The 24,422-nt window shown below is 41.5% G+C and overlaps 1 protein-coding gene across 5 annotated transcripts in view; it reads left to right on the top strand.

Moving 5' to 3' along the window:
- The window catches only part of CDH11 (cadherin 11), a 151,008-nt gene that overhangs the window by 21,774 nt on the left and 104,812 nt on the right, over nucleotides 1-24,422 (top strand). The window contains exon 1 of one of the 5 annotated variants that reach the window (XM_021093366.1): nucleotides 15,513-15,532. The exons of 3 other annotated variants lie outside the window; for them this stretch is intronic. The gene's annotated coding sequence lies outside the window, so the exon portion shown is untranslated. Of the gene's footprint in view, nucleotides 1-15,512; nucleotides 15,533-22,703; nucleotides 22,864-24,422 lie in introns of those variants that run through there. One more of the 5 variants, XM_021093363.1, reaches the window with a different exon arrangement.

The raw sequence follows: 24,422 nt of genomic DNA, 5'->3' as shown, positions 1-24,422 counted from the left end.
TAACTATATTTTTTTCTAAAAGCTTTATCTTAGGGGATGTAGCATAGTTATCAAAAAGTATGAGTCTGAAGGAGTGTAAAGCATTTCTCTTAACAGCGTGAGAATATGGTCGGCCACACCCAGCTCTCTAGATTGCATCTGTTCTCCACATTTGGAGACATCTTTGTATTTACCAATTAGCTGTGATTCTGTCTTGAAGCTCACTATGGTGTCACCCCGAGAAGCAATGCAGCAGACTGGGCAGAGCTAGGAGGAAGGCCAGCCTGGACTCAAAGCCTGGCTGTGCTGTGTAAGAGCCATGTGAGTGTATCTGTGACTTAGTGCACGAGAGATAATAATACACTGCTTCACAGGTTCTGGTGAGATTTGCCTGAGAGAGCTTGTGCAGTGGAAGGCAAGATAGAGATATAGACACAGACATAGCTATCTATTCAATGCACATATGCACACAGAAGCTATTTTAGCAAGTATCCAGTTATACATAAAGTATCTACTAGGTAATAGTGCTACGTACTAGGCACACAGAGGTCAAACCATCGTAGTCTCTTCCCTCCCTCAAAGTGCTAATATTAATAGTCTGGAGAAGGAGGACATAATTAAATTGCTAATTTCAGTATGCTCTGATACATGCTGCAATGCACACATTTTAGAACCATAAAAAGCCCTCTTGAATGTTGACTAACTGAAAGCAAAATTAATTAGCTCGAAGCCTGTGCTTTGAATATATGCTCCTTAGATGACCATGAGACCACCTCTGCCTTAATCAGGAATTACTGTGTGTTTGTTAGGGTTTAACTGAAGCTCTGGGAAGGCTGCCAGGAGAAAGGTGATTGGATTCCCAGAGGTTGGCCAGGTGAAGAGCTCAGGCCGTATGGTTTATTTACTTGTCCATTTATTTATGGCCATTCTTGTTCTTAAGAGAAGTTGAAATGGCCTTCATAAATACCAGCACCACACTAAGATTTCAACAGAATAAAGCTTTAAAGAAATTTGGATGGCGGGGGGAGAAGAGTAAGGTTGTAAGGGGGAGCAAAGACGTCACTGAAAAGCACACCCTCATCTATGGCTTACAGCATTGTTTCCTAGTAACCAAAGCAGCTGGAGAAACACCAAGAGTTAGACAACCCCCACAAATAAAAAATGCATTAATGTGCAGGTGAGACAAAACATTTCTTGGCACTGATGCCCGTAGGATTTCTTTCCAAGAACCTTACAAAGAGGACAGTGCCTTTAACAGTATAACACTAAGTCCAAGCATAAAGAGAAACCTACACCCAGTACCTACGTATTTACTATCCATATATAGATGTAGATAGATACATACACATATACATCCATCTCTAGGGTTGCTTCATTGAAGGAGGGGGCCAACCATAGTAACTAGTTCAGCTCTGTAGTCAGGATTCTTAGGTAGTGACACTTCCATGGAATTGAGAAGGTCCTGTCAGCCCAGCTTTTTGCCTGCCCTCTCTATGTTCCTTTAACACACTGCTCCATGGCTTATACTCAGAAAGACAAAATGGCATGGAATAGAAAGAGGACTATAACCCGATGAGGCAGAGCTAGAGCCAGAACCACACCTTTCCTTAGTATTGGGCTCAGAGCCACTGAGAGCACTGAGTTCTGGGCATCTCTGCCTGTAGTCTCTGACATCTTCAGACAAGGCATTTCCCTTTGAGGCCTCAGTGTCCGCCTGCCTGAGAGTGTGTCACTGGACGCTTAAGAATCTTTGGGTCTCATAAATAAATAGTAAACAGGCTCAGCATCCAAGTTGGGTTTTGGCCTTTGGCCTCCCATGAACTCCTGCGAAAAGAGAATTTTTTGTCATTACTAAAAGTTTAATCTGTTAAGTACATTACATCACTACATAAATTACATTAACATAGGGTTGTGTTATATATAGACACAAGCATACCTTGGAGATACTGCAGGTTCAGTTCCAGACCACTCCAATAAAGCAAACCATACACATTTTCTGGTTTTCCAGTGCATTACACTATAGTCTACACTACACTGCAGTCTTTTAAGTGTGCAAGAACATTTATGCCTAAATTAACCATGTGCATACCTTAAAAGGAGGCACTTTTTACTAAAAAGTACTAATCATCATCTGAACCTTTGGCGAGTGATAATCTTTTTATAATAGTAACATCCAAAGATCCCTGATCAAAGATCACCATAACAAATACAATCATAATGATGTTTGAAATATGGCGAAAATTTCCAAAATGTGACACACAGACATGAAGTGAGCAAATACTTTGGGAAAATGGCACCAGTGGACTTGCTCAGCATAGGGTTGTCACAACCTTTAATTTGTGAAAGAACACAATATCTGCAAAGCACAATAAAGTGAAGCACAAGGAAATAAGGTATGCCTGTGCTTTCCTTGATGGTCAAGTCTCTCAGGATGAGGAGAAACCTCAGTGTTCACTATAGAGACATGGCAGTGGGTTTGTGCAGGAATGGGACAAGGAGCCTGTGATTTGAACTGAGTTATAAGAGAACTGGGAAAATGCATATGTGTACCAGGCAAATGGCCACCTGGCACCTGGTCTGGGCTTAGTCACATAGCTGTGGCCATGTCCCTCAGCTCCTCAGTGTCCCAGATGCCCCTACTAATAATCAGAAGATAGTAACAGCTGCTGTGTGTATTATGGTTGATGTGCAAATGGCTGTATAAAGAGAGAATTATACTTAGGGATTTGACACTGCCAGAGACACCTAGAAGAGGAACTCCTATCACTTTGGTCCAAAGCACTCTCTCTCCCTGTGCTCAGTGTGGGTGAGGGTCTCCTTTCTCGGCTCCAGGTTTGGGGGTAGATCACTAAGAAGCTATGGAAGAGCACTGCTCTGGGAGTCAGGAATTCAAGATTCTCATCTAGATTCTGTCATTTTTGGTTATACCTCTGGTAATTAACCTTCCCTCTTGGGGCATGCGTTTACACACACACACACACACACACACACACACACACACACACACACACACACTTTTTAAATAATGGAGCTAACCTTGGTGACCTTTAAGAATCCTTCCAGATCTAAGGGGCTACTATGCATTAATCACAGTTCTACTAGATGGAGCTACATGAGTGAAGCAGGCAGTTCCTGCCTTCTGTGAGACTTCTGTTGGGAGAGGCAGAGCATCTATGTTAGGACCATATCAGACTGGGGTCATTGTCAAAGGATAGGGACAGAGTCCTATAATAGAAAGAGAGATGAAATGGTTCATTCTAGCTAAGAAGGCCCAGGGAGACATCTCTGAAGAGGTGACCTAACTTGATCTTCTTCAGCCTTGCAAACTGAACAGTTAAAATGATATCTGAAAGAATAGCTTTGTCCCTTGCAATTTCATGTCAGCAATAGCATTCAATGACATAACTGATGTAGAGAGAGATCTCCTGCCCTAAATTCTTTGTGGAATATGCCAGGGTATAAATGGAAATAAATAGAGAAGATCTTTGCAACTTGAGCAAGAGATGCATTTATATTTCTGAGACAGGGATGGTGCTTCATAAATAATTTTCAAGATGCATTAGCCGATTCAGTGGGTGTGTATTGAGCATCTAATATGTGCCTGGCTTTAAGTAGGGAACTGAGGCTAGGACGTTTAATCATCTAGAATCTCTCTGCAGAAAAGCATAGTCTAGAGGGCGAAGAGGTAGGTAGGAATAAATCTCTCCCTTCCATTGTAACAGTGATGGTGGGAAGAGCTTTGGGACACTCAGGGATGTTGGTAACAGTGCTGATTTGCTGAGGTATGATCAAAACAGCTCACAGAAAATGCTAAGGATGCGTATCTAAGTTAAAAAAACACCAAAATTACTTTGAAGTACTGATGTTACTTCTGCTGAAATTTTAAAATATTCATCTCATATTTGGGGAAATTAATACTAAAGAAGTAGCTTGAAATGTTAAAAAAAAATAGGTACACAAAATATTCCTCATAGCCAAAAAAAAAGAAAATAGTGCTTAAATATCTAGTAGTAGGAAATGAAATGAAATAAATTATGGTATATTTTTAAGGTAAGCTGTAATTGTCATTGGAGGTATTCACAAAGATGTAGCTATATGGACGTATGCCTTGACTAAAATGTTAAGAGGTGCTAAATAGGCCACTGAATTATCTGTTCAGTGTGATTTCAGCTTTCCATATACATATACCAAAGGATGGAAGGGAATCATTCTGAAATACCAGCAGCAGTTACGTAGGGAGGGTATAATGAATTATTTTATTTTCTTTTAAAATTTTTATCATTTTTCATTTTTTCATTATTGCACATTAGTACTTGAGAAAGAAACTCACTGAAAGTAACTTCAAACCTGGAGTATTTGGAGAAGAATGGAATAGCGGTTCCTTCTAGTTCAGTCTGCGAATTAGTCATTATTCCTCTGGGACAGAAACTGAACCTTGAATTTAAAAATAGACTTTCTAGTTTGTTTTTAATTCTAAGCTTTTGTGGTATCGCAACTCATTTCTACTGTCCACTTTTTTTTTTTTTTTTTTTTTTTGGTCTTTTTAGGGCCGCACTCTGAGCATATGGAGGTTCCCAGGCTAGGGGTCCGATCTGAGCTGTAGCTGCTGCTCTATGCCACAGCCACAGCAATGCCAGATCTGAGTCAAGTCTGTGACCTACACCACAGCTCAGGGCAATGCTGGATCCTTAACCCACTGAGCGAGACCAGGGATCGGACCTGCAACCTCAGGGTTACTAGTCAGTTTCGTTTTCTGCTGAGCCACGACAGGAATTCCCACATTTTTTTTCCCCTCTCTTCAAATTTAAATGAAGCAAGAGTAGAAAGCACAGTGAATTTAGAAAATCTGGGGGTTTTTTTGTTTGTTTGTTTTGCTTTTCCTTTTTCTAGGGCCACTCCTGCGGCATATGGAGGTTCCCAAGCTAGGGGGTCTAATCGGAGCTACAGCTGCCAGCCTAAGCCAGAGCCACAGCAACGCTGGATGTGAGCCTCGTCTGTGACCTACACCACAGCTCACGGCAACGCCAGATCCTTAACCCACTGAGCAAGGCCAGGGATCGAACCTGCAACCTTAAGGTTCCTAGTCAGATTCGTTCACCACTGAGCCACAACAGGAACTCCTAGAAAATCTGGTTTTATTATGTGTTTCTGTTGGCACTAAAAAAGAGCTAGGGAAAAGGACAGAGCTACTGGAAATAAAAAAGACCTTAGCATAGCCTTTTTATAGCTGAGAGCTCTAATGCTTGAAGATGAGAGGTGCTTTGCCTGTGGGAACATGGATGGTTCGTAGGGGCATTAGGCATCATCATGATACAGTTGTGGATAGTAAAGCTAAGAAGGATTTGGCCCAAGAGTCACTGTCATTTTGGTAGTAATGGTGATGGTGGTTTTATAGTTATTTGGTGATACTGACGATCATGGAATTTAGAGGCAGAGTGAGGAAGAGGGATCATGCTCAAAGTGCAGTGCATTCCTTGTAAGAGTGTAGAACCTTCAGGATATATCCTTTTAAACGCTGAAGCGCAATGTCCAGAAAGGGAGATAGAAACCCAATACTAAATCAGAACTTAAGGTCTAGATTTAAGTTTGCTCTTCCATGAAAACGCAGAACACGTCAATTTTCAGAATAGAAATGTTTATCTCCATATCTGAATTTTAAAATTCTTTGTGCATATGTTCTGTGATTTAAAAGTAACAGTCTTTTCCATTTCTCTCATTCTATTGCAAATTGCTATCGCACCATGCCATCAAAAAGTTATTTAGTGACAATTTCTGGGGAGCCAAAAAGTTTCCTGTAATTTGCATATATTTTCCACATTTGGAATGTTAGTGATTATGTTTTTTGTGTGTTCACTTAAAATAATATATTATTATTGATAATAAATATAATAAATGCAAAACGTTGGCTCTAACGACATATGCTAAACATTTTCACAGTGCAGCACAGCATATGCTTAGTTCTTCATTAAGAGATTTTAAAATAACTCGTATTTAGCAAGAATACATTATCTTTTATTCAGAATTAATTATATGCTGTTTTGTGTACCATAATTTAAAGTGCTACCCACTTCTAATATGTAATACGCAAAAGAAACTATGGTTACAATTCATTAGAATTGGCTTCTTTCCTTTGCAATTTAGTGGCATAGAGCTGAAATGCTATTTGTTACTTGAATCAAAAGTTACATGAAGTGCTGATGACTAACAGTTACAAATCCTTCATTTAAAAAAAAGAAAAAAAAAACATACACACAGCATGCCTCAGGAGAATGGAATAAGTCATGAGGGTAAATCAGGCATAATTAGTGCTTTTGCCATTCTTTGATAATTTTAAGTGTTTAGAAGGGCTATTGGAACTAGAGGGTAGAAGAACGTTTAGAAATCATCTTGTATCATTCAAACACAGAGTATTATCAAATTATTTGGCATGCCCAGACAGACACTTTTTGAGAGCAAACTATGATTTTGTAGAGAAACTGATTCTAGGTATCTTTTAAATAAATGTAACATACATTCTTAAAAATGAAACCCCTTGTCTCAGACAACAACCTGGCAATAACTTGTCTGTCTGGGTAAAGTGTCTGTAACCTTTGTTTCATCATCTTCTATTTCAATTCAGTTTTTAGTGATAAGGAAAATGATGCCTAGAGATTAAATCCTTAGTGAGGGTAACATACTCGTGACTGGGAACACAGAGTTGGAGTTTACATCTCTTTGTTTAGGTAAGACTGTTATTTGGGTTGCCTGCAACTTGCTCATCTTGTCACTCAACCTTAATTATTACCAAGAACTTCAATTAGGGAAGCCCATGTGACTACTATGTTACCTTAAAAGTAAGCAAGGATGAGAGAACAAGAGAAAGCAAAGTGCATTGAAAGTGGAAATGAAAATTCCTAAATGCAGTTTCCATTTTGAACTATTTGGTGACATCTTGATTTTTCCATTAAAAGTGACAGGACTTTAAATAATTCTACTACTCATGCTGACCGCGGTGGAATCAGATGAGCACTCCATAATGCTTTGCTTTTGCTTTATAAACAGATACCTGAGGGCATCTGGCAAAGTCTTCCTTGAACTTGAACATATAGCAACCGTTTATCCTCACTGTCTTACTTATGGATATTCAGCCTTAGGAAACACTCTAAAACACAAAGATGGATCATGAGAAAAAGTTCTTCCAGGTGATTTCTTATGGTATGTTGATCATACCGCAATAAGCTGTTAAAAATTGCTCATCGTATTTTTTTGAATTGGAGTCAAAAAAAAAAAAATGCTAAATGACTATCCCTTAAAGGAATCTTTAAATACTAACAGCTCATGCATGTAACTTAGATTTGAGAAATGATTGTTTATATTTATGAAGATATTTTAATAATATGGAAAAATTAGGTTTTACATAATGCCAGAAGATGCATGACAAAAAAAAAAATGCATACAAACCACCATTTCTACTTTGAAAAACAAATTTTAAAAAGCATGGTTAGAATAATTAGAAGGTAATAAACCAAGATGGTAACTAATGATGGTTATCATTGGGCTATCATTGGGTGATAAGATTATCAGTTCATTTTCCAGTCATTTGTTTTACTTATTCTGTCAACTTGAATTTGTTTTAAAGCTCTGCATTTTCAAAATGTTCTTACATAAAAATCAGTTACTGTTGAAATCAGGAAAGGGGAAGTTTTCAAAGATCAAAGTGAGGCATCCTCCTACACAATTATCTTGACCTATCAAAGATGACCACGTGTGGCCTACTTTATAGTAGATTCGGCTATAGTCCAAAGATAGTCCTTACCCGGGAGGAGGGCCCAATTAAACAGGATTGGCAAAATCCATCATTTCATTTTGTGGATCAGCCCTGAGAATATTACCTGGAACAGGATTAGCTCACAAACAGTTCACCTAATGCAGTCAATTTGCATAAATCCCCCTTTTATATTTAGCCAACAGTAGGGTTCTTAATTTCCATCATTTGTATCAACTATAATCAAAGGGCTAAGAGCCTGGAATTCAGAATTTGCTCACTAGAACAGTATGTGGTCAGTGATTGGCATTCGTAAGTCAGCCCTTGCTGCTTGATGCCTTCTCATGGTCAGGCTGGCAGTTCCAGTCCAGAATGTAGATGTGTTTCCTGAAACTTGTTAGCTCAATTACACAGTCCTCTGAATTGCTGCAAACATTTCTTATACAAAGCCATTTGCAGAGTCTCTATGGCAGCTGACACTTCATAATTCCTAAGGGAAGGCATGAAGAATTAGACTAAATTCCCTGGATTCTGAAAGAAAGGGAAAGTGATTAAGACATTGAAATTGCTCAGGCTATGCTGCTGTCATTGTTGGAGGAAGCCATCCTGTGTCAGGTGCACAATGTAATAGCTCTGATTAGCCCGTACCTATCTTCTGGGACATTTCCAATCCTCACCTAACTCTGTAGCCTGCTCTCAATCGAAAAGATTCCAGAGTGTGCTGGTCTAGAGCTTTCTTTCATCTCAAATGGTATCATTTCTTTCTCATTTAAAATTCACTCTGAAGGTCCTAAAGCTGAATATTTGACTTAGATGTTTTCACACACACACAAATAATAAATGCACTCTTACTCTCTGTTGTGGAGTATCTAAGCAAATACACTTTTGTGGGATGCCCAATCTCTAGAGCCCAGGGTCTATCTTGGGACCTATTTCCTTACACACTCTGGGACTCTGTTTTACAAGGTTTTATAAGAGGTGGTCTGTACACCATCTGCTTCCAAGTTCCTAGGGAACCTTGTTTCAGAAAGCCTCCAGGGCCCTAAGCCAAGCCTTGTGCGAAACTTAGTAAGTCCACTGATAACAAGGGTCCAGGTGAGTGTGAGGCTCTTTAAAGTTTGAGAAGTGCTCTCTTCTGTTTTCAGAATGCCTTCACCCCTACTATCCCATTCTTTATTTCATAACAGCTTTCTTGACAGAGGCACGTGGGTACTCAGAATGGGTGAATAAACATTCTCATATCCCAGAACCAAGAGATGAAGTCTAAGACTTGACTTTTGAAAGGTGCTCCCTGGACCAGCAGCATCCAGATCACCTGGACTATGTTAGAAATGCCTTTGGGGTGGTCCGCCCGACCACTTTCTGAATCAGAAACACTTGGGGTGGTCTGAAGAAGCCACTGGGTGATTATAATGATTTATAAAATTTGTGGACCGCTGGTCTGCAGGGCAGTTTTCAGTCTCCCAGCACAAGCTGCATGCCTTCAATTATACAAGTTGTTTACCTTTCCAAATTCTATAAAAATGAGACAGGGCTTTCCTTCAGACCACAATTCTTTTAAAGAAACTCACAGACTTAAGGGTCCAGAAGAGATCTTAGAATCCATGTCACAGGCAAAGGATGCCTTTAAAAGAGGCAGGGGGCCTTCCAGGAAGGGAATGGTATGGTCTCTTAAAAGCAACCTCCAACTAGCACAAGACCCATTGGGTTTTAAATTAGAGGACAGGTCCTAAGTTGAAGCTGGTTCAGTTGCAATTGGTATTGACATGTACCAGCTGTGTAGCTCTGGCTGCCTTACTTTTCATATCTGAAAAAGATATAATGAGAGTTCTTTTCTTTCACATGGCGATTTTTGAGCATTAACTGAGGCAAGGAATGAAAAGGGCTTTGCTGAGGGCCAGGTAATCAGCAAGTGCCCAAAGAATGTTAGAAGACTGTGGCCATGGATATGCATGGCAATGTTCTGACCTTTAGTTCCTTCATTTTAAATTGGAAGTAACTGTATTGCCCCAAAGTGGTGAGTTTCAGTAATAAAACAGAACTAAGTGAATCTTTGAGGCAATAGAACCTCAGGATTTCCTGTGAAAGATGAGAGGACAGAGACTGGACTTGTCTTCATTCTTAGCCTCCAGGACTGGTTTCAACGCATGGTCAATGCTTGCTAAATAGACACGTGAGCAATTAACCAAGAGCTCAATTTTACAAAAGGAACTATTTTCAGCATCTAGTTAAGAATATGCTATATTCTTAAGATAATGTAGATATTTTTCTTATAATCGTTATGCTTATTATCATAAGCAAAATTCTTTGGCTAATACTTCCAACAACCCCATGAGAAAGGTCGAGTTACTAATCTCATTTTACAGAGGAGGAAGCTCAAATCAGAGAGCTTGGGTGAACTAAGGTGGAACAGAGCAACAATTCAGGTGATCTGACTCAGGGCACCTATGCTTTATTATTCCGCTTGGTACTTTACCACATTGGCTGGTATTTTCTAGAAATAAGCAATGGGGGTGGTTAGAAACAATTTTTTAAGTACCTGTGGGAAACACGGGGTGGGGGGGAATTATGCGCTTGAAAGAATCAGTGATGCTTTTTAAAAAGTTCTGTAGCTATAAGCTAATTAACTCTGAGCCAGAGTGGGAAAACAAAGGCTTTTATTGTGTTGTTAATATTATTTTAAACTCTGTTCTTGTTAGATATAATAGAGAAAACACAAGGACAATTGTGCAGCTGAGTGCATTATTTCAAGGTGAGCAACCCTAAACCACCTCTACCCCTATAAGGAGGCAGAAAAGGTACCAGACATTCCCTGTGCATAAGCATTTCTCACTTGTATGGTGATTGCCTTCACATTGCCAATGCACACAGCCTCCAGACATATAATGTAGTTTTGCCTGCTTTCACATTTTTATCTTTAGGTAGTCCTTTCCAGTTTATTTTAATCTGTAGGTGCCTCCATTACTCCTTGCTTGTCACTGAAGAAGTGAAATCATTATGCCTATAACACAGGGTTTCTCGGCCTCAGCATTACTGATATTTTGAGAAGGTTAATTTTTTTTTTTATTTTGGGGGTTGTCATTATAGGATGTTTAGCAGCATCCCTGGTCTCTCCTCACTAGATGCCAGTAGCATCCCCTCGCCCCTGTGACAACCAAAAACGTCTCCAGATGCTGCCAAATGTCTCTTAGGGGCTAAAATTGCCTCTGCTTGAGAAGTATTGCTATAGAATGTCCCTGTGTCCTCTTACTTTTCTGAAAATTGGACCTTGGGTGAGAGTCGTAATCAGATTCAGATTCAATTTTTGTATTTATTCATTGCTGGGACCACTTCCTAGGTGGTGGTATGCACTCCCCTCTGAAGGCATAGAATGTCTGTAATTTCTCCTTTTGTGGTGCTAGCCACCATTCATGCCAGTGCTTAGGTCCTTTATAAGGGGTTGCAGGATGTTGATATGCCATTTCTATCATCCCCTTGCCACTGTTTGTGAGAACATTTGTGTAAAGAGAAGCCTGCCTCAGCTATGATTTGGCTGCCAGTATGGTTTGAACAGGAAAGGTATGATACCAGTTTTCCATTCTCCTGGGATGCTTTTCACCTAACAGCCAGCCTTTACCATTCTTGCCATTTAGACACACTCTTCTCAGCTTTTTTTATTTTTTATTTTTTTAAATGATTTTTTTTTCCTTTAGAGCTGGTTTACAGTGTTCTGTCAATTTTATACTGTACAGCAAGGTGACCCAGTCACACATACATGTATACATTCTTTTTTCTCACATTATCATGCTCCATCATAAGTGACTAGCTACAGTTCCCAGTGCTCTACAGCAGGATCTCATTGCTTATCCATTCCAAAGGCAATAGTTTGCATCTATTAACCCCAGATTCCCAGTCCATCCCCCTTCCTCCCCCTCCCTTTAATATCCAACTTCAAAAATGAGTCAGAACCAGTGTGGCTCCCTGGCCTTACCTCATAAAGTCCGCTGGTGCTCCTGTGCTGCTGAGGCTCAGGATGAAACTTACCTTGTTGGGTGTTATTGTTGATTCTGATTGGTTTCCATGTCCTCTCTCACTAGGAAGTTGAGTGAGGAGAGAGACTGTCTCTCACCCTTTCCACATCTCACTGCCTTGATTTGAACCAGGCAGCCTGGTACCTTGGAAAGAGCACAAGATTATCAGTGAGACAAACCTCGACCCAAACCCCAAATTGGAAAATAGGTGCTGGGTAGTTCAAGAAAGACACTCAAAGCTTTGGGGCTTCAGTGTCTGACTTGTCCAAATAGAAAAAGCAAGATCTCATTTAGATATTTTTAAGGGTCAGGTCACTTAGAAGCTCATGGAAGCCACGTTCACTACACAGACACAGTGTTCTTTCCCATGAAAAGAGAATCTTCTGTAAGGAGCATTTACTGCCAGCTGGGCTCTACTACATGGGACCCTAATGTCCCTTCTCGTTTGATCCCCTGCAGTGCCCCTATCCTGTGTGGCATGTGAAGAGGATGAAGTTTATAGAGGTTAAGCGACCTGTCCAAAATTTCCAGGCTGCTGTGGGTTGACTCCAGCCTAAACTCAGATCTTCCTGATACCAACATCCATTCTATTATTGTCTGTGTATCCTGCCTTTAATTGGGTGTTAAGCTTTGAATGGATGGATGGATGAATAAATGACTAGATCAATGGATATAAGGAGATGATACTCTAAACTTACTATCCAATAATTCTCTCCTCCCTGTGGGCCTCTTTTTACTGAAATGTAGTTGAATCTGCACTTTTCATTTCACATTCGGGTTGAGGTAAGAAAGAGCCATGATTCTGGCATGGATATTGGGGGGAAGTTGAACGGCTTCTCCGACTGTCTAGGAGGATGGTCTTCATGCTCCTTACTGCGCTCACACACTGCTTGGCCCTTGTTTCCAGCCAGCCGTTCCCTCCCTTTTGATGAGGGTCTCGCTGGTCTTAAGTGGTCCTACTGGCCACAGAGCACCTTGGGTGAAGCCTGTGTCCCTGTCCGTTCATTTCCACACAGCTATTACCTGTTAAAGGGCGTGTTTCCTAGTCATCACTGCGGCAGGCAGAGCTCAGTTGAGCTGGGAACCTGGCCAGACATCAGGGTGCCTCTGGAAGAAAGTTAAACTGTCATAGCCCGGATGTTGAACTCTTCTGAAAAGGAGCCCCGGAGTTTCCTCCAGGGGGTGGAGATCTCCTGCCCACGGCCTCTGAGTGGGATCTCATCCAGGTGGGAAGGTGAAAGACTATTAGGCGAACTCCCACCGAAATGGGAAGCGGCACCGCAGGGGAGGCCCTGGGCCCAGCACGTGGATAAAGCAGGTCATCAGCTCCTCTCTCCCTGTTCTCGCCTCCCTCTTGGGAATGCTCCAGAGACTGTGTGACGTTTCCTCAGACCTCTTCTATGTTCACCCTACAAGTAACATCTACATTTTAAACACAAATTGATTTCAGAACACATCGGTAAACTATACAGCCATTTGAAATCAACAAGTTTTACTTTAGAGTGTATCTAGACTGAAGATTTTTGGTGATAGGAGGTCTTTATGGATTGGAAAATGCCAAAAAGTGCTCAGATTCCCTTTGGGATGTTCTGGGGTTTGATACAGGGAAATCACATTTTGCTCTGAGAGACAAAGTCATCCACTGTTTCACTAGGCTCTATCGTATCATGATCGATAGCAGATACTCTCCCCACCTCTCTTTGTGAGCCATCCTAGCATCACCATTATGCCAAGTGGCTCATCCTTGCAATGCCATTAAATTTTCATACCAGTTTTCAGGATATGTGGTTTGATGGATCAATTTAAGTGTTTAAGAGAAATATTAGAGTCATGAGTACAGAGGTGTATATATGCATTACTATCCAATATGAAATATATTCAATATATATAAATTATAAATATGTGCATTTTCATATATAAGAGCAAGTCATTTGAGAGATTACTTTCACTAAGAAAATACAACGCACTTCTGTCTGGCAAGGATTTATGAAGGGATGACTATATTCTGAGCTCTGCCATTCCATAAAATGCTAGAGACACAAAGATAAATAAAGTAGGACACCTGTCCTAATGGAGGTCATGGTACATCAGGGAGCCAGGCGTGTGAAGAAACAACCATACAGGAAAAAAAATCACAGAGATAAGAATGGACAAATTAAACTGTCAACTTTTTACATATTAAAAATATGTCAAATTATGACTCAAGAAAAAATATGGGAAATACTCAAAATTAATAGGATCTAAAGAACTATTTTAATATTTGACTAACGAGCTCTTGCAAATACATAAGAAAAATACCATTACCCCGATGGAAAAGAGGGGAGAGACCTAATCATGCAGTTCCCAGAATTGTACGTGATGTGTGACTGGACACACAGAAAAAATTCAATTGTATTGCTATTCAAAGAAAGAGAAATTTAAGCAACAGTGGGTTTACACCTTTTAAAAAAATGTGTGTGTGAAGCAACTGCTACCATAATGGGACCGAGGAGTATAATGGATAGTTCCACCCTGCTGGTGGGTGTGTTAATTAAAATATCTTTCCTGGAGAATAATCTGCAATATGTACACAGAGGTTTAAAATATCACCTCTTTTGTCCTAGCAGTTTCACTTGTAAGCATCCCTTCTATGAGAATACACAAGTATCTGGACAGAGATTAATGCACAATTAAGTTTGCTGCATTGTTACTTATAATAAGAAAATGTTTAAACTACTGAAAAGCCCGATAGTAGGGGGTTGAATGGTTATATAGTTTGTTGTTCATCCTGACAGGCAATTACACTACCATTAGAAGCAGGAGTCACAAAGAATGTTTAGCGGTGGTGAAGTCAGGTGCTGTAGAAGAAAGATTTCAATTGTGTCTAAAAATAGGAGGAAAATGTTTGGAAGGAATTGTTTATTTTATCATTTATACATTTTACTTCTCAAAATTTTGATGCTGAATATGCATTATCTGATAATTAGATAAATATCAATAAATAACCCTAAGAACTGAATTAATGATCATAATGCAATGTGAAGAGAGAATTATACAAAGGAAAGAGAGGTTTCCAGGAGATTGGTCCATTAATTCCGCTTGATGAGTCAGGCAAAGAAAGCTGGAGAAAAGCGATGGATTTTAAAGACATAATTTACCCCCTGAAAAAGGGAAGGAAGGTCATTTTGGGACCTTCAGGAGTGTGTGTTGTGCAAGTGACAGAAGCATAAATGTACCTGCCATGTTGAAGGGATGAAATTGATCTGGTGTGACTGGACCATGCACTCTGCAGGGCACAGAGCTAAGTGGAATTCAGAAAGGTGGGCGATACCAGGCTGTGAAAATCATTCCATTTGCACACCACCCTAAGGATTTTAAGCCTCGAAACCTAATCACAAAGTCTAGGAGACTCACAGCTGAAAGCTGATTGGAAAACAAACACATGTACAAACAGAGTAAGATAAATTTCATTACACAAATCAAAGTAAAAACACTCATATAAATGTATGTACAAGTGCTTTTCAGAAACATCTGGGGGGTAAAAATAAAATGTTTTCTCTATGATAAAATTCAAAAAGCCATGGTAGGGAAAAAAAAATGCAAACTTAAAAATACTATTTCTTTCCCCACAGTTAACTCTTTCCTGTCCTCGGAGGCTTCCCAGCCTTCAGTAAATTTGTTGGAGAGGCTATTCCTGACCAACTACCCTATAGCAGCTCTTCCATCCTCCTGGTTATCTTTTAGTCATCACTAAGGATTGTAGACCACTTGCAGCCAATGAAGAGACCGCATGTGTATGCCTTTATACCCCAGGTACCTGGTAGGTAGCAAGTGATCAGTCATCGTGCTTACCTGAATGAACTTCACCAGGTCCTTGCTTGTGAAAAGCTTTGTCAGCATTCATGAAGGTGGCGACTTCTGTAACTTCTCATGACTCGGTCCATTCCCAGTTTCGGAAAAATGTTGGTATGTGGGGCTGCGGCACTGTTGATTTTGAACACATGTGGGTGTTCATTTTGAAACTCTCATTAAGCTTGGGGACAAAGAACAGCGAGGTGACACATTGCTTAAGGTCAAGCAGTCAGAAGTCCTGGGTTCTAGCTTAGCCTCTGCCCCAAGTTCCCTGAATGGTATTAGTTTCGCTTTGTTCGTTTAGTTTTCTCCCTTGTGCTAGAAGGTTCTGGTCTCAGTTTGAGTGGCTAATTCGTGGATGCCACCACAAGACTGCCCTCTGCGTTCCTGCCCCATAATCTCTAGTCCAAGATCCAGCAGGAATCCAGCAGCAAGCAAAAATCCTGAGAAATGCTCAATGGCTTGTTAATCAAAATGTCTATTACACCGGAATTCTTTATATTTTGAGAGTGATAACATCCTAAAAAGTTTCTGTGAAGTTCTGGAAAAAAAAAAATGTGTTTCTTCCAGTGTGGCAGGGGATTTTTTACAACTGTACTTCAGTGAGAGAGTCACTGAATTCCTTGGGGGACTCTGTGCCTTCATTAGGGTAATGGCGTGATAAGAGACACAGTCAGCCCTCGGTACCTACGGGTTCTGCATCCGTGGATTCAAACAACTGCAGATTGAACACATTTGGAATAAAAATTCCACAAAGTTTCAAAAAGCAAAACTTGAATTTGCCACATGCCAGCAACTATTTCCATAGCATTTACATTGTATTTACAACTATTTCCATAGCATTTACATTATATTAGGTATTATAAGTAATCTAGAAAAGATTTAAAGTATATAGAAGGAGGTGTGTAGATTATATATAAATAGTGCACCATTTTATATTAGGGGCCTGAGCATCCATGGATTTTGGTACATGCAGGCAGGGGTCCCCCTTATGTACTGGGCAACTGTGATGTCTTTGCTGATGCTAATACCAAAGATGCTCTATCCCCACTGCTACATTTAATGTGCCTGCTGCCACCAGGAACACTAACATAACACATATCTCAGGCAGAAGGCAGAGGTTGTGAGCTCAATAAATACATGCATATTTACTCCCTAGCAGGAATCTATGAATTGTTTGTCTACATGGAAGCAGCAGAGTGAGGGCAAGAAACTGTAAAATCTTGTAAACAAAGACCAACAGATTTAGCTTTTTAGATTTCACTATCAGTGTTGGAGAAATTTCTTTGACTTTTATGTATTGTCAGAGTATATCTACATAGATCTATCTATAGATTCTATCTATATCTATCTATCCATACACATGTTCACATATATATATATATGTAAGAAATTTCTGGAATGAACAGATGATGCCATAATTTGCTTTCAGTGATAATGCATCTCCCCAGGGGTGGGGTTGGGTTTTCTCAAGCAAGTAATTATAGTCCGAGGATCAGAGGATCAACATAATCGCCACCTTCTGCTTCAGAAACACTTGAACTAAATGTCTCTCTGTTTCCACATCTGTGAATGCTGTGAACATGAGTGTTAAGCACACAGAGAACGCAACCAAAATTGAAGTGAAAATATTTGAGAAAAGTCGACTTTATCCTTGCTAGGAAGAGGTAAGATGCTGCAACATCTTGAGATGAGCAGAAGAGTGAACTCTAAGCGGTTTTATCTATTCCGTCAAATATTTGGGAAATTTGATATTGCTGAGTTCTATAGCTGTACAATGACTTAATATTTAATTTAAAAGGATTTCCTCCTTTAAGTGCATTGTGTTGATTGTAAAAACCTGTACAGTTCCTTTTAAGTTATCCCATAATTCACTTTTTCATTGTCTTCACTGCAAGAAACTCGTTAGGATACTGTGTGGGTGAGATGTAGCATTTGCTAATTTTATTTTTCCTTTTTTTTCTCAGTTGCCATTGTGTTTTTGCATTCGAGTACCACATATATAATTAGCTTATGCAGTAGCTTCATTTCTATTGTTATTAATTATCCTCTTTACATTACATTTTTACTTTTCTGCCACACGTGCACTTTATGGTAAAATAAATATATGTATTATATATTAATATATATTAATAAATATTTATACCTATTTTTGGAGCTGAGAAAGGAAGATACACACACATCATGCCTGGCTCTTGGCTCCATTATCTCATTTTATCCCTGTGTAATCATCACTAAAGATGCTTATACCCATTTTATTTCTCAGATAAGAAAACTGACATTTAAAGAGATTAAGTGATTTTCAGGTGTTCATATGTTGGAATGGTAGAGTCGGAAGTTACACCTGCCAGCACCTTTACTTCTTTGTGACATTTGCGTAGAGTATTTGCTAAGGAATGAGAGCCAATGGGGTATTTTTTCCACTTAGAAATAATGTGATGCTATGCAAAGTGTACGGAATGTTCAGTCAGGCAGGTCTGGGGTCCATTCACGCCTCTGATGCTCCCTAGATTTCTGCCGGTGATTGATGAGACTCTCTTCGGTCTTAGTTGCCCCTTAAAAAATGGGGTTGACCACAGCTCTCTTTCCAAGTTTCTGCATGATGAGGAACACCATACTCTCCAAGGATGGGCTGGATCAGAGAGAGCTATTTTTGTCTTCGTGTTTTTCTCCACCCATCTTCTGTATTTTTTTCAGGCTGTGAGCCATGGACGGAGGTTATTGATGACTTCTCCAGGTGAAAAGCAGCTTGGTGAGCCCCAGAGAAGGAGGGCTTTCTTTTTTTGGTCTGTTGGCCTCACCCTGTGAATGAGAAAAGAACAAGCAAAGATAGCCATGCCTTTTGATCTGGGATGCAAGAATTGGAAGAGGGGTTTGTAGGAGATAAATCAAAGAAAATTGTCTAGAATTGATGCAAATGGAATTTGAGCCTAACAAGTGGTGAGGCAGGATTTATGCTTCTCTAGCTGAAATGCAATTACTGCACCTCGAGGGAGAGGGCAGCTTGTTGGCAAACGCTCTTAGGCAAGGAGTACAAATCTCATCCTGCTGGGACCAGCAACTCCTAGCCTTTCTCAAAGGCAGGGCTCTAGGTGGTCAGTCCATGCCCTTTCTTTCTACCACACCTCTTTTACCAAAAATATTAGGCAAATTGAGCCCCACATAAACCAGGTGTGAATACCCCATGTGCTTGATCACACCGAGGAAAAATTATAAACAAGGGTACATCTATGGAACTTCTTATTAATGTTCAACTGGTGTTTTTTTTTTTTTTTTTTTTTTTTTTGGACTTTGGGAAAGGTACTGATACTATTTATGTGGTATATAAAAGTACATGTATATGAATAATCTCACAGCAACAATCGAACCTTCATGACAGTTCCATGAAGAAGATTTAATCATTTCCATTCTATAGATGAGACTGCTTGTTCAGAGAGGTTAAGCAGCTGCCCCAAAATCACACAGCTATCTGGGACAGAGCTGGTCCATTCAATGCCATGTAGTCTTCACTGGCTTTGCAGCAGCACCTTGGCCAGGGCCGGTATCCTTGCAGCATCAGGCTGTGCCTGTTTCACCAAGAGAGATAAATCTGCAAGGCTGTATTGCTTGTTAGAGGTAGCTTCTCTTGAAATACCCTTTTGGCTATACTGTGAAAGCCAGTGATTCAAAGATCCTTGCCAAGGGATCATCATAAATCCTGTTGAGACAGAGAAATCTCTGAAGGAAGAAAGGTTCTTTGCAGTGGCCCACAGCCTGGAGGAGTAGTATCCAGAAGACACTATTTGCAACAATGCTTGAATGAGAGCCGAGGGGCTTGTTTACATGGGCAGGGGCACAGATGGTCCCATAAGCAGGATTTGATGAAGAGTCCCCCTCCCCGCTACACAGAGGGTGGGTAAGGGCTTTTGGACAGTGCTGTCTGAGAGGCCACTGTCACATGTGGAGTCCTATAATCCCCTGCCTGAGTCGCAATGTCTCATTCAGAGACAAGCAAGCTTATCAGATATTCTGTTTCGGACTTTGGTGAAAATTAAAGGGATGGCTGAGAGCCATTTATTCCAGTCCTCTTTTCTCCTTCTCTTTAGTCTTGTCGGGCTGGCAGACCAGTCTGGCAACACACACCCCCAAATGGTGGAGAGAGGAGCGGATCACCAGGCACACAAAGCTTTTCCTTCTGCGGAATCAATCTGCTCAGGTTCACCAGGATCCACCACGTGTGGGCCACAGTGCTCTGTGCTAGGGGGCGTGGGATATGAGGAGGAGAAGGGTGAACTCGTGTGTGTGTGTGTGTGTGTGTGTGTGTGTGTGTGTGTGTTCAGGGGTGTTTTCTTTTGAAAGGATATTCCCCAACACATGCCTTTTAATAAAAATATTAACCATTTCTTCCACTCAAAGATGAAAGGTGCTTTAATATCACTGCAAAAATTTCTGCATTTTGAACACACACATTCTGAGAAGGGCTTGGACTTGGAAAGAGGGGTGAAAATGAGAAACAAAGGTACATCCATGGGAGTTTTTCGTTAACTGCTGGGGTGGTTTTTTTGGACTTTGGGAAAAGTAATGTTATTTTTCATGTATCATACAAACATCTATATGAATTATCTCATAGTGACAATCCCATGAGGACCACACTGTAGATTGAAAAAAAAAAAAAAGGATGGTTCAGGGCCATTAAGGCATATGCCAGGGGTCACACAGCTAGTATGTGCAGGAACCATCATCACCTGTGCTCTTGCTCCTCCCTGGAGTTTTAGTGAAGGGCAGCGAAAGACAGTTGATCCAGGTATGTTGAACTAGTGCTGTTTAATTAGTCTCATCAGCCACGTATTCCCCTTGGGGCCTAAGTGTTTTTGCAGTGCTAACCAATGCACAGCCCCATCCTGTCGTCTGCGACACTCCTGCCCCTGCTTCCACCACCAGGCAGAGGAACAAGGGAAACAGAAAGTTAAATGAGCTCCCCAAAGGGCAGTCACTGGGCGTCGATGGGTATTTGCTTTATTCTATTTGTTTGATTTAGAACAAAACAGAACAACAAATGTTCCCTGCCTCCGGGTCCAAGGACTTAGCTGCAGATTTAACAGCAGCGGTTCCCATGAATAATGAAAGCATGTCCAAGTTGTCTGAAAACAACCAGGACATCAAAGAGGTACACCAAAATGAAGCTCAGGTATTGACGTCCTCTCCCTGGTGTCCCAAGCCTCAGCAGCTTCACAGCCATCACCTGGGCGCTTATTAGCTATTCAGGGCCTCAGCCCCCTCTTCCCAGCCTGCTGGAGGAGAATCTGCATTTTAGTGATATCCCCAGGTGACTTGCTCATTATCTCCCAGCCAAGGCCAGGAATGAGTGAATGAGTCACTTACTCAAAAGGCTTTAAAATTTGAGTGCCCCAAAATGCAGTGATCAACACAAGCAATACTTGAGGCAATATTTTAGAAACATTAAAAAAAAATTAGGGAGGTCCTATTCTGGCTCAGCAGGTTATAAACCTGACTAGTATCTGTCATGATGGGAGTTCGATTGCTGGCCTCACTCCGTGGGTTAAGGGTCCAGCATTGCCATGAGCTGTGGTGTAGGTCACAGACGTGGCTTGGATCCCGTATTGCTCTGGCTGTGGTGCAGGCAGGCAGCTGTAGCTCCAATTCGACCCCTAACCTGGAAACTTCCATATGTCTCAGTGAGGCCCTAAAAAACAACAACAACAACAACAAACAAACAAACCCAATAAACAAATCAAAAAAACATTTAAAGTTACCTGGATATCATCTGCAGTCTTCTCCTTTCTGGATCCTTGTGGGAGAGGGCAGGAGAAAAGGCTGGGGAAGGTCTAGGAGCTTTGATTTCTTGTTTTTTCTAAATATTCTGAAATTTCAGCAAATGAAATTGCATTGAGTTGATTCCATTTTGGTCTTCATATTTCTGTATTATTGGATTTTTCATATCTGTGATTATACACAAAGAATGTACTATTATAACCTGAACGTATAAGCTCCAAGTTCAGCTCCACCGCTGAACACAGATCGCACGAATGATGATGTTAATGATCAAAGTAGGCAGCATTTATCGAGGGCTCGCTGTATGCTGAGGGCAGTACCTGAATGAACTTGTTTAATTTTTGCAAGGACCCTATGAGGGAGGTACCGTTTTCATCTCCATTTTAGAGATGGAGAGCTGGAGGGATGCGGAGCTTAGGTGGCTTGTCTAACTAACGTTGTCTGATTGGTAGTAACTAGGGGAGGTGGCATACAGATCCAGACAACTGGTCCACAACCTGCTCTCTTTACTACTTTGCAAATCTACAAATAAAATAGTGAAAAATGAATTTACATGGTATTCAAAGTTCTAAAGCAATTGTATGCACGCTTTTTTCCTTCAATGTGCAAGTATTAGGTTGCCAAGTGTCTTTTTATTTTGAAAATCTGTCCCTTTTTACATTTTTTATGTTAAAATGCTCTTTCAAACAATGAAATGAGAGTAATAGACCATGGTAGTTGCCTTTTAAAAATGTCCATAAAAGGAGTTCCCGTTGTGGCGCAGTGGTTAACGAATCCGACTAGGAACCATGAGGTTTCGGGTTCGATCCCTGGCCTCGCTCAGTGGGTTAAGGATCCGGCATTGCCATGAGCTGTGGTGTAGGTGGCAGATGCAGCTCGGATCCAACATTGCTGTGGCTCTGGTATAGGCTGGTGGCTACAGCTCTGATTGGACCCCTAGCCTGGGAACCTCCATATGCCACGGGAGTGGCCCTAGAAAAGGCAAAAAGACAGAAAGACCAAAAAAAAAAAAAAAAAAAAGATTCATAAGGTCCATAAAAGTATGGCTGCCATTTTCTTTTTAATTAGGCTGGGGGCGGGGGGAGAAAATCCTTTCATTTGGAAGGAAGACAAATATTTCAGGGTCTCCCTGCTATGCTGGCAGTACCTGTGAGCCAGGTGGGTGTTGCCGGGCCCTGCCCCGCCCCCATGTCTGCTTTTGCAGCAGCCCTGGCTCTTGTCTCTCCCGCTGGTGTCTGTGGGACTCATTAGCAGTGGGTGTGTGTCTCTCCACAGTGGCTCATTCACAGGGCTGCCAGCAGTGCCAGGGATTGGGGCCGCCTCTCTGGCTGTCCTGGGAGGCCGCCACTCTGTACAAAGCTGGGCCGCACCCTCTCCCGGCCCTGCAGCCTTTGGAGTTCCCACCAGAGATGTCCTCAGATGGAGGAGAGAAGGTGTCCTGGAGATGACACTGTCCCGGCTGGATCCTGCCTCTCAAGGAAGACTGTAGGAGGCCAACTGCTGCTCGGTGACCTTCGTGCTGGTGGAGTGAGTAGGCACTGGATTTAACACGCCTGGCCTCTCCATCTGCCAGCCTGGGTGCAGGTGCCAGCAACACTGGCCAGCCGGACGAGGGATGGGAATGGTGGCACAGAGGTCCCGGCAAAGGGAACTGGCTTTCCTGGACACAAGCTCATTCCTGTGTTATTTACACCCTGCCCCCGCACAGTAGCAGCCGTCCACTCTGCACCTGTCTGCCCGGTGCTATTTCTGTATCAGCTCAGTGGAGCCTGATCTCTATCTGATTTAGGGCTTGTTTTTGATTCCAGTTTGGGTGTTGCCACTGCCAGAGCTCGAGGCTCAGCCTGGACCGCTGATCCTGTGGTGGGAGTTTCCGAAAGTTGATTCTGTCAGTGAGAGAACTGGCGTGGGCTGGGCCCTGGTGCCAGATTTCGGTGCCTGGGGACACGCGCTTGGGGCACTCTTTCCATCTTTGTCTTTGTCTGGTCTCCTCCTCCTTAAATCTTCCGGGGTCTGTGGAGTTGACTACCAATTGGTGCCTGACCTACTTACAGGAGCAACTGCGTTTCACTTGCTCATCAAAATAAATGGATCATAACAGTTGGTTCACTGTGATTCAAAGGGGATTCATTTTAGAGTCCTTTCTACCTCCTTGGAGTGTGCATATGTACATGTGGAATAATATATGCATGTATGTGTGTGTGTGTGTGTGTGTGTGTGTGTGTGTGTGTGTGTGTGTGTGTTGCGCAGCTGCCTGAATGAAAGCTGGCGTTTTCCGTTGCCACGTCGTGACTTTGCATTTGGACAGCGGTCCCGTGGCTTTGTATGGGAAGATAGTGAACACGATGCTGGTCTCCCTGCATCCATCTCCTTTCATTTTCGACTTGGACGACTTTCTCTCGAGCATGGGTGTTCACATTTTCTGCTCTTGGTGTCAGCTCTGTTTGCTTCTCTTCTGCCAAAGGGAAGGACCCTTTGAACTGTGTGTTCAATGAATGGAGAGCTCATTCGGGACAGTTACTGGGACAGCACATGCTTCCAACTGGTCCCTGCTGCCGCATTGCTGGGCCATGACTCATGCCTTTGGCTTTTGCCTCTGCTGATCTCAGAGGCCACGTGGGAGGTTGGTTATGTTGGTGTATCTCCATGTCTGTGACCTTTTCAGCACCATTTTTTTCCTGCATTTTTGAAAGCTACTCCCCCCCCCAAAAAAAAACCCTGCATTTATAAAGTAATAACCAATCTGTGTTCTCATTTTTAATTAATCGTATGTACATAATTGCCAATCAGAGCTTCCAATCAGTATGAATTAATCAGAGTTAACATTTACTTTTTTACCAAGCATCTTCTATGGGGCTAACCTATGCCAGGTGCTGGGCACAGAAAAGTGAACAAGATTCAGTCTTAGCAGGAGTTTCCAATGTATAATATTCTTGCTCACTCATCATTTCAATGTGGGTAAAATTTGTTGAGTATCTCTGTGTGCCTGGGGAGTGGTGTCAAGTGTCTCTGTATCACCTCCTTTCCTCAGAGTGATCTGGAGAGACACCACTTTTCCCACGAGGAAACCGACCAAGCTGCAGAGT

Source organism: Sus scrofa, chromosome 6 (genome assembly GCF_000003025.6).
Source record: "Sus scrofa isolate TJ Tabasco breed Duroc chromosome 6, Sscrofa11.1, whole genome shotgun sequence".
NCBI classification, from domain to species: Eukaryota; Metazoa; Chordata; class Mammalia; order Artiodactyla; family Suidae; genus Sus; species Sus scrofa.
This window is presented reverse-complemented; position numbering and strand designations above follow the sequence as displayed.